This window comes from Macaca nemestrina, chromosome X (genome assembly GCF_043159975.1).
Source record: "Macaca nemestrina isolate mMacNem1 chromosome X, mMacNem.hap1, whole genome shotgun sequence".
NCBI classification, from domain to species: Eukaryota; Metazoa; Chordata; class Mammalia; order Primates; family Cercopithecidae; genus Macaca; species Macaca nemestrina.
Genome location: NC_092145.1, coordinates 151,683,111 through 151,696,562, shown reverse-complemented (window position 1 = coordinate 151,696,562; position 13,452 = coordinate 151,683,111). Strand labels below are relative to the sequence as shown.

At 42.0% G+C, this 13,452-nt stretch overlaps 1 long non-coding RNA gene across 1 annotated transcript in view; it reads right to left on the bottom strand.

The window, feature by feature from the left end:
* Positions 1-7,082: 7,082 nt before the first annotated feature.
* LOC139360889 (uncharacterized) overlaps positions 7,083-13,452 on the bottom strand; it is a 112,640-nt gene continuing 106,270 nt past the window's right edge. Inside the window, exon 3 of the long non-coding RNA XR_011618444.1 lies at positions 7,083-7,321. This is a non-coding gene — a long non-coding RNA (uncharacterized lncRNA). The remainder of the gene's footprint in view (positions 7,322-13,452) is intronic.

Below are 13,452 nucleotides of genomic sequence, written 5' to 3'. Positions count from 1 at the left end.
GCAAGAAGGGACTGTTTCCCGCCAGCTGCTGAGTCACTGGCTGTAGTTCTGTCAGGTAAGTGCTCCTGGAGCGAGCTGCAGATGCTGACTGCCACAGAAACCAGAAAGCCTCGCTCCATGCCCCTGATAGATTCAAATAAACACTTGGGCGATTAGCCAGGGGCGGTCTGAAAGGACACTGCCCTGAATAAAACCTAAAACCGGAGTTGGTCATGGAAGGCTATGTGCTTCAGGCGATTCAGAATTTCGTCGCCAGCAAAAACCCTCAGGAACCTGCTGAGAAGAAAGATCCACTAGAGGACATGGGCCCTCCCCACTTTTAGAGGGTGAGCAGAAAAAGCGGGTCCCTCTCCACTTTTAGTGGCCAAGCAGGAACCTGCACAGAAGGGAAACTGAGGCGGTGGACGCCTGTGCTTCCTGACGGCACTGCCTCAGCCAGGGGGCTCCCAGCATCAGTCACTCTCTCCCATCACCCTCTAAATGTGCAGGGTGACAGTGCTGCCGATCCCGGCCCAAGGTGCATGCTGGTCAGCCTTGCCCAGCTAACCACCTCTATGTATGGTAGCGAGAGCTGCGCTTGGCCCATCTCAACCCGTAGTTCTCTAGTACAGCTTGGCGAGTGTTCATGGCACCACACGGCGCTCACTGTGTATGTGTGTGTGTGTGTGTGTGTGTGTGTGTGTGTGTGTGTGTGCGTGTTTGTGTTCTGACATCCCTTAAACAGCACTGATGTTGCTAACGGTGTGTGTTTGTGTGTGCTGTACCTAGGTCCCCTTTTCTATTAACACTTGTTAAAATACTGTTGAGTTCAAGGCAGAGGAAGTATTTCTGAATTCAGGTTATTTGTGAACACTCCACACACTCCATAAGAAGACTTCAATTACATAAGCTAAAAATTTTTTTTAAATTACTTCATTAGGCCAGGCGCGGTGGCTCACGCCTATAATCCCAGCACTTTGGGAGGCCGAGGCGGGCGGATCACAAGGTCAGGAGATCAAGACCATCCTGGCTAACACAGTGAAACTCCGTCTCTACTAAAAATACAAAAAATTAGCTGAGCATGGTGGTGGGCACCTGTAGTCCCAGCTACTTGGGAGGCTGAGGCAGGAGAATAGCATGAACCCAGGAGGCGGAGCTTTCAGTGAGCTGAGATCTGGCCACTGCACTCCAGCCTGGGTGACAGAGTGAGACTCCATCTCAAAAAAAAAAAAAAAAATGACTTCATTATAGGCAATTCATGCCCCACCTCACCCTCTGCATGACCCCACAATGACCCTATGAAGTCACAATTTAGTGTATGTAATAGAGGAAGAAAAAAGGGATTTTAATGTGGACTCAAAGCACCATCGCTCATGTTCAATAGGTAAACAATTAGTTCTACATATAAACGTGTGCACATCTGAGATGTAAGGTGAATTTCTTTTTCTGCTTCTTTTTCATTACCTTTCACTCTTTCCTGGGACCTGCCTCTCAATTGCCCTCCAGACTCCAAGCCTTCAGGCTTGCCTCTTTCCCGGATGGAAATCTCATCCCAGAGAAAAGTTTGAAAAATCCATTCATACAAAGCTCTAAAAGTTCATTAATGTAAATATTTCTAGGAGCTTGTTGCATATGCATCCATCTTCTATATTAAAGCAATGAGTGCCCAGTTGATTTTTGTGCACTGAGAAAACTCCTCAGAAAACATTTGTGGAATTAGGACAAAATTGCCTCTCCCAGGAATATTCATATTTTAGCAGAGATGAAAGCCTCAAAGCCAAGACAATGAAACTCTAATGGAGAGACATTGACCTGTAGGCAGAGTAAGCATTTCTGAATCAGGGAGGCCTTTTGTAGTCCTCCAAAAGACGTTACCCAGGTGGCCACCTTCGTTAGTAGTTCATTAGCCCAAGTTTCAAGCAATCTGGTTTATTCTTTGATCTGCAGCAGTAAATCTCAGGACCCGCGTGTTCATTAGGATGAAAACGGGTGTTGCACAGAATTAAGGAAACTGTGGCCACATAATTTTGGCACACGCAGACAAAACTAAGCAGGTGTTTCTACTGAAGACTTTCTCCAGTATTAAATACACTGAAGTGTACCTAGGATCTTCAAGAGGAAAACGCATTCCTTGATGCTTCTCCAAGTCGATCTCTCTTAGCACCAAGCTCCGAGACACAGATCTTCAGCAGTGGTTCCAGCATTTAGATTCCTGGTGGACATAATAATTGTCTTGAGGGCTGTGGCAGCCACAGAGTTGCATGGCTCAGGTCTTTCCCACGTGCTATGGGGTGTGCGGTTGGACGGCATTGCTCAGATATTGCACCTTGATTCCACAACAATGTTCTTGCCAAGCCCAAGCTTCCCCTGGGCTGCTCCAACCAATGGCAGACTTCAGCAGCAGCACCAGAACTGGCCATTCCTCTAATGCAGGGTTTCCCAGCCTCAGTTCTACTGACATTGGGAGCTAGACAACTCTTTGTTTCGGGGCCTGTCCTGTGCATTGCAGGATGTCTAGCAGCATCCCTGGGCTCTACCTACTCGATGACAAGAGTATCCTTTCCTCCAAGTTATAACAACCAAAAGTATTTCCAGACTGCAAAGTGTCCCTGAGACCAGAATTGCCCTCAGCTGAGACCACGTGTTCTAATTGGCCATCTCGACTTGAGGACTCCCCAGCAGCCTAGCTAAAATGTCCAATCTACATTGTAGCCTGAAGTTTTTCCTACAAAATCTTCCTTACTTCCTGCTCTCTTTTGACATGTGCTGACCCTGCATTACTGCCAGCTCTCCCACCTTCTGCTGCCCCCCATGCCTTTTTCCTTCACGGACATGAAGGAAGAGACATGGACATGATGTTAGAGACATCATGTACTCTGAAAGATATGTGTATCCAGATTCTATAAAAGGGAACTTACTTGAAACTTATATGAAAAACCAGAGTGTTTTCATATAAACATCACACGCACAACACACAGAAATACACAGACAGAAGATCCAGTAGTTGTAAAATTTTTCATTTTCCAGTTTTTAAGCTTCTTAATTGGAATACTAGCTTCAGGGTGGAGACCTTCAAGGAACAAGACCAGGAAACATGTAGTTTCTAGGGCCTAATAAGCAGGCACATCTGGAAAGCAAAACAGATCCCCAAAAATTAAGGGTCTCATTTTTATACCAGTTCCTGGATCTCAAAAAGAGGGAATCAGCCCATCTCCCATGGAAATCTTATTTCTCAGTGGGGGGTGGGGACATTTCCATGCCTTCTAGGTGGTCAAAAGCATGCTTCTCTGATCAAAAAATGCAAAGAGTTAAGCATCCCTCCATAAATGCTGTTAACCATCCCCAAAAGTATATTTCTTACCTAGCTCTTTCATAATGCAAAGTAATTTCTGATACCCCCAAAAGTCAAAAACGTCAAGCAATGCAATGCAAAACAGAGCAGAGCCTTAGATTTTGAGAGGGACCTGTCTGCTTACAGCTCTTGGGGTTCCAACAGGAAAACAGAGGTTTGTTCCAAAACTGGGTCTGTGGCACCTTTTCTGTTTTTCCCAAAGAGTCCCAGGCTGCTAGAAATTACTTTAGGTCCTCTCATGTGGGCATTGAGAGTGGCAAGAAGACAGACTGGGGAAATAATTCAGTCGACTGAATAGAAAAACAAACAAAAACTTTCTCTCAGGGAAAAATATCAAGATTTTATTTATTTATTTATTTATTTATTTATTTATTTATTTATCTATTTTTGAGACAGGGTCTCACTGTTTTCACCCAGGCTGGAATCCAGTGGTGTGATCATGGCTCTCTGCAGCCTCGACCTCCTGGGCTCAAGCAATCCTCCCAGCTCAGCCTCCCAAGTAGCTAAGACCACAGGCACGTACCATCACACCCAGATAATTTTTTTGTATTTTTAGTAGAAATGAGGTCTTACCATGTTGACCAGGCTGGTGGAGGGCCATTTAAAACACAGGTGGCGAGGCCCTATCCCTAAGCTTCTGAGTCAACAGATGTGGAGCAGAGCCTGAGGGTTTGCACTTCCAAAACATCCCCAGGTGGTGCTCACGCTGCTGTTTCACGGAACACACTTTGAGAACCACTGAACTACAGGAAACCCTTGACAACACATTCCTCTAAAGAATTCCTGGATTCTTCCCAGCCTTCCAGAATACCAAAATGCTCTCTCTGAAAAAGGTCCCTGAGATCATCTTTTCTTACTCATTCTCATTGTACTGAAGAAGGAACTGAGTCACAGGGAGGTGAGAGTATGCCTTGTAAAATCAAGCAGATCTCAGATCTGGGTTTTGAGCCAGAGTTTGTTGATTCACGCCAACACATTTGCCCACAAGGCCTGTCCAGCTTTTTCTATTTCTTCTAAACTCAGTCCTGCAAAATGTGGCTGGTATCAATTGCCAATGCAAAAGCAGCAGAGCATCCCACGTCACAAAGCTAGAGTCCAGTCTCCAGTGGGAGAGGATGCCAGGGGCCCATAACTAGGATCGTGGGAGTGAAACGGGAACTGCTATGGAGATTAAAATTGAACATACCCGATAACTCGGTTCTGCCACCCTGATATGTCAACTAACAAAATTCAGCAAAGAGCTCCATTTTCATATATAGTTTATAAGATTATAGCCTATATATTCTTTACACTTTGAAGTGCAAAGAAATTATCCAGTGTCTAATATGAAGATGTCCCTAAACCTTAAATGCTGCTGCCTCTTTTTCAGTAAAAATATCAGCACTGAGCTTTCTGCTCTCAGGAAGGCCGCAGTTTGTTGTGTCTAACATGGACCAGAATTGACTTTTTTTTTTTTTTTTTTTTTTTTTTTGCCTTTTAAGTGTTATTGAGTCTACAAAATGTAGAAAGAAAATTTGCCGAAATTATCCAGTGTCTAATATGAAGATGTCCCTAAACCTTAAATGCTGCTGCCTCTTTTTCAGTAAAAATATCAGCACTGAGCTTTCTGCTCTCAGGAAGGCCGCAGTTTGTTGTGTCTAACATGGACCAGAATTGACTTTTTTTTTTTTTTTTTTTTTTTTTTGCCTTTTAAGTGTTATTGAGTCTACAAAATGTAGAAAGAAAATTTGCCAGACTTTGTTATTGAATTGGCCGGCTTCTTAGCATTATCTACATTGTTCCATTTGAACAGAATAGGAAGAAGGCCTATTTTGGACAAACATGGCCTAAAACACACTGACTCAACTTCTCTGTGCAGAAGGGATTTCTGGGTAACACATGGTCCTCACCGTGCAGTCAAGTCTGGAAGCTTCGGAGGTTATGGGAGGCTCTTTTTTTTTTTCTTTTTAATTTTGCTGCCAATAACATGATGGATTGAAGAAAGCAAATAGCTCTTTTATCATGTCACATAAATCCTTATGACTAATTTACTAGCACAGTCATCTCCAAAGAGCAAATGTGGATACTGGGTGAAATCTGTTACCATCAAAACCACCACAAATCAGGCAGTGATCAATGTTTTTGTAACTATGGAGAAAACAGCAATGGGAACCCATTTTCACAGTTCCTGCGAATGTAGAGCGAGTGGCTAAATAGTCAATTAGTGGCTTCACTCAAAGATGTTTTTCACTGTTTTCTTCTGGGCAGGGTGAACAGTGACAATGCATATTCTGAGAATTTATTTCAAATGGTCTAGGCAATCTCTCTGGAAAAGTGGGCAGAATATTCCTGGGGACTAGGGAGAAGCCAACAAGCACTCACAAAGGTCAATTTTCTCATCTGCAAAAGTAAAGGAATGTATCTCCTGTGAGAAGGGCAGCAGCATGGAATCCAACACACCTAGGTGGCAGAAAGGTATTGGGCAAGGATAAGGATTATGTCAGTGGCCATTGATTTATCCAGCCAGACACCATGCTCAGTACATTGCATAAATCGTCTTATTCATCCCTCGTACCACCCTGTAACTTACACACATCACTATTTCCATGTTTCAGTTGAGAAAATTCATACACAAAGAAATTAAACAATGTTCCCTAAGCCATATGGATTGCTGATAAATTGTGGAAGCCAAGTGAATACTCACTTTAATCACATTCCACAATCCACAGCCTCGATATAAGAGTAAACTACCAACTTTCCTATCCCACTCTTGTTCTTATTCCCAAAAGGACTTAAGGCAACCCTGTAAAGAACCATTATGGTCAGTTTCAAAATAAATAAACAAACACACATAAGCAAGGAAAGTGGATTATAGAGAAAAATACCATCAAATGTGTGTTTGTATCCATTGCAGGGCAGCCACACTCTTGCAAAGGTCTCCGAGATTTTATTCTCGAGGTGGAGCATGTGTTTAAATAATATCTAGATTTCCAATAATTGGTTAAATGGAAGTGTGGAAGTATATATGTGTTGTGAAATTAAATACATGCAATTCATTCCTACTGGTAAAATATTAAAACATATAGTTTCATCTAATGGTCATTAATATTTGAAATTAAGGCAGACTCTTTAAAAAAAAAAAAAGCAATTCGTTTTGGGAATCAATGCAGAAATACTGTATTTCTTAATCATCCATCCTTGCTTAACACACTGTAGTGATCTTTAGCCTTGAGGGATTGCAAAGTCTTTCCTGGGCACCATAAGTTGGCCTCTGTTTTTACACACAACACAGTCCTGAAAATGTATGCCAAAGGTCAGTATGACAAAAGTAAGCAACTGAACAAACAGAACAATAGTCCTACCCCATGTATATAAGAGGACCTCTTTTCTTTTGAGGCAAATAGATAAAATACTGAGTTACACATTGTCCTTCAGACACAATCTTCAGCAATATACTTTCTAAGTCACATATATACATTTCTAAGTCACAGCTAGAAACGTCCACTCCTCAGCTGACAAACACAGACTGCAGTATCTGTTTTTGTTATTTTATTATTATTATAATATATATATTTTTTATTATACTTTAAGTTCTAGGGTACATGTGCACAACGTGCAGGTTTGTTACATATGTATACATGTGCCATGTTGGTGTGCTGCACCCATTAACTCGTCATTTACATTAGGTATTTCTCCTACTGCTATCCCTCCCCCATCCCCCACCCCATGACAGGCCCCAGTGTGTGATGTTCCCCGCCCTGTGTCCAAGGGTTCTCATTGTTCAATTCTCACCTATGAATGAGAACATGCAGTGTTTGGTTTTCTGTCCTTGCAACAGTTTGCTGAGAATGATGGTTTCCAGCTTCGTCCATGTCCCTACAAAGGACACGAACTCATCCTTTTTTATGGCTGCATCGTACTCCATGGTGTATAGGTGCCACATTTTCTTAATCCATTCTATCACTGATGGACTTTTGGGTTGGTTCCAAGTCTTTGCTATTGTGAATAGTGCTGCAATAAACATACATGTGCATGTCAGACTGCAGTATCTTAAAGGCAAGTTAGGAGTGTTGAAGTATAGTTTGCGAAAGTACATGATGTTTAAAAATATTAAATATATGAAAGTTGAGGACTACTTATGTCATATAATTACAATATCCCCTGGCATAGACAGAACAGGCTTTATTTTCCCAATGCTATCAGAAAGCAAATGATATAAAAGAAAGAAAATCAAGATTATAGATCCATGAACGGAAAAGGGAAAGGTGTCATCGCCTGGAAGCGTTTGTGTTCAACAAGTAAGCCAATTTGTATGCAGATGTTCCTTCCATGCCCTATGTATGAGCAAGTCTTCTCAAAGCTCTGGATCTAGAATGACCGAGGTGGTAAGTTTTAGTCCCTAGAAAGGAAGGGTAAATGAAAACCAGCTCCCTGCAGAAGTACACAAGTTGGTTTTATGCATCTGCCAAAAGGACAGCTGCATACGGGTATCAGACAGTCAGACAGACTGACAACCTTTCTCAAATGAAATTAGAGGCATTCAATTCTGTCCTAATTAGCTCGCCCTGAAAGATCAGCGTTTCTCAACCTCAGTACTACTATTGACATTTGGAGCCAGATACATCTTTGTGGCAGGAGTATCCTGTGCATGGAAGAGTCTTTAGTAGCATCCCTGGCCTCTGCCCATGAGATGCCAGTAGCCATTCCCCACATTTGACAATCAAAAGTGTCTCCAGACATTGCCAAATGTCCTCAGGGAAGGAATGAGCCAAAATCATCATGTCTCCAACCTGTCCAGTAAGAGTCACAGCCTTAGATGATCAAACCCTTTAAGCCCACAACGGACTTGGGTATGGATGGGTCTGTTTGAAGGATTCAAGTACAAAGAATTTCTTCCCAATCTGTTCCCTTGGCTGCACCATGCACAAATAAGCCAATATTCATGGATACTATAAACCCACTCAACCCATCTCTCCAGCCAGATATTTGCTGAAGTTAGAATTTTATTACCCAGCCCACACACCCATGCGAATGATATGGATTGAACTGTTAGTCTGAGTGATTTCTGAAACTGGAAATCTGTCAAAAGTTAGTAAAAGAACTACAATCCCCAAGTTTTGCTTAAATAGTCATTTAGCAAATTCAATGTTCTTTTAAAGTTCTTAAGATGCATTAGCTAAAATTAGAAATTACCTAAATGGCAGGCAACAGAGTGGTAGTTAATTAAAACATAGTATATCCTTAAAATGGAATCGCATGTCATCCTTAAATATATTTTTGAAGATATATAATGACACAGGAAAGTGCCGAGGACATGGTGATAAATAAACTAACCAGTATTTAGAATTATATAAATACATGTGCACATATTGTGCTGTTCAAAAAACTATGAGCATAATGTTGTCAGCGGCTATCTCAGAGTAACAAGATGTTGATGCTTTTCATTTCCCTCTTTTTGCCTTTATTTTCCACATGTTCTTCATTGAACGGCTAACTGTTATAATTTGAAAGACCCAAACATTCTGTAAAACGTGCTACCTATTAATTTACCCAAAACAAAAATCAAAAGTTAATTTTACATGCTCTCTTTTCCTATAAAATCCATCTTGGAGGTTCAGTTTCTTACCAAATTATTGTTTTGCTCAATAATTGGCAATAGTGATTGCCAACTGATGGCAAACACCATCATGACTGTGTTTGTGAATCAGAACTAACACTTTCTTCCCACCCATGGTACCAATGGAAAAACACAAACAAGACAGCACCCTTCTTTGCTGGAAGCATAGTATCCCTTGCAACTGTCTTGATTCTGTTTGGTCACGAGGTAGCAAACACTGGTACCAATGCATAGATCTCCAACATTCATTTCTAAATCAAAAGCCACAAAGAACAAACATCGCCACTTTAAAGAAAACTTACGAGTCAGAAAGAGTCTAAGACATCACAAACATTTTTTTAAAAACACTGAAGAACATAACTAAGATTAGGAGGCATCAAGGATGATTGGAAAAGTGGGCAGCTTGGTGAGGATGTGAAGAGCAGCAGGGGAGAGGAGTTCATTGAAGAGCAACTCTAAAGGCAGAAGTGTGTCCCAGGTGCACAGCCAGAGCTCCAGCAGATGGCAGTGGAAGGTAAACCAGGCATGCAAATTAGCTCGGGACCACCAGGACCAGGGCAGAAAGGGGGTGAACAATTTCTTCATCATTCTTCAGAAGAGCTATATTCTTACCTGCAGACCAGAAAAATAGGAAACGACCTGTAATGGTTGGAACAGAAGCCAGGATTGAGCTTCGTCTCCAAGCTCTGCTATTACTCCTTGTAAAAAATGTTTAGGGGACTACAATGAGTCCATGGTAACCGTTGCTTTGATCATTTCACCGTTACTTGTGGGGGCAAGTAAAGGATAGCGTTCGACGTTTTGTGCTTCTACATCTTCAACTCTAACCCATAAGTAAGTGAGCTTTGGGTACTACATGAAGAATTTCAGAACAAGAATTTCCTGAAATGAAGGCAACTAAACTCAGAAATGTCTTTTGTAGGCCGGACATGGTGGCCTATGCCTGTAATCCCAATACTTTGGGGGACAAGGCCAGAGGACTGCTGGAAGCCAGGTGTTCAAGACTAGCCTTGGCAACAAAGTGAGACTCCATCTCTACAAATTTTAAAATTAGCCAGATGTGATGGTGCATGCCTAAAGTCTCAGCTACTTGGGAGACCGAGGCAGGAGGCTCACCTTAGTTCAGGAGGTTGACACTGCAGTCATGATCGTACCCCTGCATTCCAGCCTGAGTGACAGAGACAGACCCTGTCTCTAAATATATATATATATAAATAAAAAATAAAAATAAATAAATGCCTTCTGCAGAAGGCCAGAACATCTCTATCCTTTGTGTCTAGTACATTTGCTGACATTGCCAAACACACAATTTCTCTTGGGCTCATTTTCTTATCAGTAAAACAAAGGACTCAGGAAAGACAAATTTTATGGTCCTCTCCAATTCTGAGATTCCAAGGTCCTAGAATTCTTTACCACATATTCTACATTTCCATCTGCATGGAACAGAGTAGATAAGATTGTATCCAAAATGTAACTCAATTCACTTCTAGTCACTCAACACTCAAAATTCACCCCACAAAAGTTGAACACAAAATTCAACTCAATTCTCTCAACACTGTGTTGAATTCATCTCCCTTGGAATAAAGAAGTAGCTTCAGATTTCTCAAGTGGCTTCCCAACACCAGAATTCTGACACTTTCCATTCATCAGTGCCTCCCAGTGTAATAGGGTGACTCCTTGACTGTTCCTTGGATATTCACCTTGTGTGCAGGCAAGTACTCTGCATCACCTCTTTTGACTTCCTTGGAAATAGCCTTGTTTGGTGAGATGCACACATTCTGCAGAGACTCTTATACCAGTAAATAGCAGCAAATGACTGATGTTCCCACTTTGTTTCACATCAGAGCCAAAAGTAGAGGAAACAAGCATGGCGCTCAACAACACTTGGCTTGGGTATCACGGCCTCTAGCAAATGCATTCCCAGAGTCAGCCAAAGTTCAGCTTCATTTCCATCTGAGAGACTTTGCTTTGGGTTTCAGAGCCCTGTTTGGCTAGATAACTCCACTTTGATCATTTTTTATTCTCCCTGCAACATGATTTCTTAAAAGCAATGCTCTTTACATCTCATTTGGGGGCTGCACTTAACACTGATCAAAGATAATGACATTTTCAGCAAATGAAAGATACCATTTCCCTGCTCTGTCTTTTTCTAGGGCAATTTGTTGAAGCTGATTTTAGGGAAGGCTAAAGAGTAGGGGAAGTGCTCCAACTTGTGTTGCTGTGGCAACTTCTACAGAAGCTCAGGATACACTTGCTCTGCTTCATGAATGCCGCTTTACTTCTTAAAATATCGATTTCCATGGTGCAGAGATGCAATTAGTCAGGTCTGTAAAGGAGGAAGATTTTTTTCCCTCTCTTAGATGCTGGAAGGTCAGGTTGAAATGAAACCTTTTCATCGATATAATAACAGTAGAACTTAAAAAGCTGTTCCAAGTGTGCTTGGACGGAGCGATGGGTGGTGTGTATGAGGTATCCCACCCCAAAGACCAAAACTGTCAGAGACCACCTGAAGACAACCATTTGAAGGGGGCAGTGGTGGGTGTCATTACAATGTGGTACTTAGCACGCAAGCCAAGAAAGCCGCCTACTAAATCCATTCTGTGGCACTTTGGGTGGTTCATAGAACCCTTTTAGGTTGCCTGTACAACTTATGTGGCTTTGTGGTCCTAGTCCCTGACAACTGTTAGGCCCGCAACAAGTACCGAATATTCGTTCTCTACAGGACAAGATGAAATGTCCTCTGGATGGCGGCAGTGGGTGCTGCCAGCAGAAGAAAAGGGAAGCACAATGCCTGACCTCAGGAACTGTATCCTAAAATGGAAGAAAAGCACAAATAAATGACATGAAAGCATGCACTGCAAAAAGACATCCTACTTCCTCCTCATCCTCTTCATCCATGACATCACTGCCAAAGAGGCCTTCTGCATCACAGAATCCTTTCCAGGAACCAGCAATAGACTCTTATTACCTACAGAATAAAATTGCATTCATTTGGGTAAAATTCTAAGCTTTCTTTCATGTGGCCCCAACTATATTATCATCATTTTTCTTCTGCGTGCCTTCTCAAACTGCCTGCTGCCATATTGTTTCTGCATTGGCTTTCCCACATTTCCTTTGACCTTCTCCAACTTGGCAAATATACTCGGCCTTCAAGGATGACGTCAGACCCCACCTCTTCCAAGAAGCCAACCCTGACTCTCTTTTTCTTTGCCCTTTGCTTTTACCTTTATTTTAATATTTGTAAGCTACTTGCTTTCATGAGAGATTTCCTCCCTGATACTAGCAGCTCCTTGAAGGTGAAGACTGTGCCATATTCAACTCTGCATTCTCCACAGACCTGAACAGTGTGCTTTGTACAAAGCAACGGCAAAAAGTACTCACTGCACATACAGACTTGCAGACGTGGGCATATGTCTGTGTGTGGTCAGTGCCCAGCTCTGCAGACCCAATGAAGCTTTGGCAGATGTGGGAGATACCGGGCTGGGTTTGGGGTCAGGTGGGGCTTGTCTAAGAAGATTAGATTACAGAGGAGTATTGAGCAGTGCTTTGCAGAAGGAAAAGAGCTATCCTGGCGAATAAATAACAGACCACAGGGGAACCAGTATGTGAAAAGGCTGGAGGGCAGGAACAGAGGAGCCCTTTGGAACTTGGTCTGCCTGGAATGCCAGGTATTAACTGAGATGTTAAATGCATTTAAAGGGAATAAAGGATTATTTTTAAAGCCTCTCGTTCCATTTACCCTTCTTCCTTCCATGCAGGCTGCATGGTAGAATGGAAGGAATTGAGGCTTTGGAGCTGAGTGGCCTCGTCAGAGAGCCCACTTGTGTTGCTCACCAGCTGTGTGACAGAAATTACTTAACTTTTAGGAGCCTCGGTTTTCTCATCTGCAAAATGGCAGCAATACCTTATAGTATAGATTAAGCCATAATCACAGGGAGCTGCCTCACGTGCTGCACCTAGACAACAAAAATGTACATATTCACATTTTTCACTGTTGGGTAATAATGTATAGAACATACATACGAATTTAATTTCAGCTCAAAGCAATGCTCAATGTTATCTGTAACTGTTAAAGAAAACTCTGTTTTACTATCTTAAATGCCTCTTTGCTTTTATGAACTCTGTTTCATAAAGTGGTAGCTATGAAATCCAAGGACATTGTAACAGGATTATAATTTATAGGTGCAAACTCAGGACTGCCCTTGGAGGCCAAAAAGGTACTTAAAATTGATGGTCGCACTGGATTTAGTGACTCAAGTCCAAAGAATGGGGTATAGAAAGAGAAAACAACAAGTAACATCACAGTGGAGAATCTGGCAAATACCACCCTAACTGGGCAATCAAGGTCAACATCAGCAGTGACAAGTCATATGGATAGCATGCTCCCTTGAAATCATGTGAGAAGAAGGGCACCTCCTGTCTGTAGTCTTCTTCCCCAAACCCTTAAATTCAGGCTAATCATGAGAAATACATCAGAAAAATACAAATCCAGGGACATTCTATAATATACCTCATCAGTCCTCCT